Raw genomic sequence first — 2,300 nt, forward strand, 5'->3', positions numbered from 1 at the left:
TTTCTCCCGCGGAGCGGCTGGTAGTTTCGAACCGCTGACCTTAAGGTTCGCAGCCCGATTCGTAACCACTACGCTACCAGAGCTCCTTTTAATGTGTCTTATATTGGGAAAAAAAAAAAAAGAGGACAAACAGGACTGAGGATAATAATTGAAGCAGGTTTCTTGACTGAAGAATTTACCAGCACCTTTAATTGTGTAAATTTCTATTGAAAATCTCTGCAAGAAATAGGTAACATTAAAAAATGACTCCACAGCACATAAGAACAACAGGCAGGCCTCAGTTTACTATCTGATGTCATCCCACTTCCAGACCTGGGTTTTTTCTAGCCTTGTTTAATCTCTGTTGCTATAAGAGCAAACACCTTTTCCCAACTCTGCAGATTTGGAATTCAAGCGTTGTCCTACCTCCTTCTTTTTCTGAATAAAGTCCCTGCCTGCCTACATTTGGCTATATTTTTATTTGATAACACTACAACAATCTCAAGGTTGGCAGTTCAAGCTCACCAGTCACTTCTCAGAAACCCTATAGAGGTTCGCTATGGGTTGGAACCAATTTGACAGCACTTAAAAACAACAACAAGGAAAGAGCACAGCGCTTTAAGTATTCACAGAAGGGCTTTACCCAACCTAGCAATGAAGGCAGGCTTCCTGGAGGAGGAGACTTCTAGCTAAACTGACACCTGACAAAGTCATATCGTCACGCATGTCATCCTGTTAGGGTTATTGCTGTGAAGTGTTGTCGAGTCATTTCTGACCCATCACGACTCTGTATAATGTCTCTGAGGAGCAACTGGTGAACTTGAACCACCAATCTTGCGGTTCTAACCGATCTTGCAGTACAGCACATTAACCCATAGCACCATACCAGGAATCCCATTAGGGTGGTGGCTGGAAGACAGCAATTGGGGCAGAAGGAGCAGCCACTGGATCTCAGTGAGATCCAGAAAGCCAAGTGCAAGCCAATAATGGCCGGAGTGAGGCTGGAAGACACACAGGACAGACACTGGGACACTGGGAGACACACAAGACAGACACTGGGAAACTGGGCAGCAAGATAAGGCAGATTCTATACAGGGGTACCTTGGTAGGGCTTGGACAGCTAGCAATCCATTCTGGGGGTGCAGTTGGATGGGTGGCAGGGGCAGGAGAGAAGATGGTTGTAGACACTCATTGAGATTCATTGTAGTCTCCAGACAGGAGACACAGCCTGGTTTGGGGAGATGACAGTGAGGCAGAGAGGTGTATTAGGATCTGGAATGAGCAAACTCATGGCCACAGCATCCCAAGGGGGAGCTCTCTGGGTAGTTGTTGTTGTTGTGAAGTGCCTTCGAGTTGGTTCCGACCCATAGCAAACCTGTCTTGGGCTTCAGAGGAGCAGCTGGTGAGCTTGAACCGCTGACCTTGCAGTTCAAACGGCTTTGCAGGCTGGCACATTAACCCACAGTGCCACAAAGGTACCTCATTTCTGAGTGTGGCTGAGTCCACCTAAAGAACATGGGGGATGGGGGGAGGGAAGGGGAGTGCAGCATTGCTTTCCCTGCTGTAGTCCTGCAGCCCCCTCCTCTGCCCCAACTTTGACACGGGAAGGAAGAGCCACTGATGAGGTGACTGAGACCCCATTTGGAACGTGGGGGGGTGGGGAATCAATGGACTAAGAAAAAAAAATTGCTTTCAGCCAAGTCATGTAACTTTTCTCAGAGTCCTTGCTGAGCTTGGGGTACCATCCTCACAGTTTTCTCATATGTGCTATTGTTTGGTGTCATTAAGCCTTAGCTGCCTTGTGAGGCATGCAGGGCTGGTGTGAGGAGGAAAGAATGCTGTAAAAGCCATCTGACTCCTGAGAAGCTGGTGGGAACCTAAGGACTTAATGACTGCTCAGTGGATATTGTCTCTTCCCTCCTTTTCCTGACCTGGTAGGTCCTTGAAGGGGGTAATTGTACAGTTCGCAGCTGCAAAGCCAGCTTCTCTGCTTTAAATCTTTGTGCAATATTCCATCGCTGCAGGGCTCCTGGGCAGTTGTAATATGAGTACAAATGGGTTGAGTGAACACATCCTTGTTGATAGCTCAAGATCGCAGTTCTAGTAAGTGGGAGGGACCAGTGTGGGGCTGATGGGGTCAGAGCCCAAACTTCAATCTTTGGGTCCTTCTCCCACTTTTGTCAGGGGAGGGAATCCTCTCCTCTAAGTGTGTGGTTTTGATGGAAATGACTTTTCATCATGAAATGCATAGCTACTATCTTAGTTCTCAGGAGAAAGATGAGTCTGTCTGCTCCTACAAAGGTTATAAAAGCTTGGAAACA

This window comes from Chrysochloris asiatica, unplaced genomic scaffold (assembly GCF_000296735.1).
Source record: "Chrysochloris asiatica unplaced genomic scaffold, ChrAsi1.0 scaffold00393, whole genome shotgun sequence".
NCBI lineage: Eukaryota > Metazoa > Chordata > Mammalia > Afrosoricida > Chrysochloridae > Chrysochloris > Chrysochloris asiatica.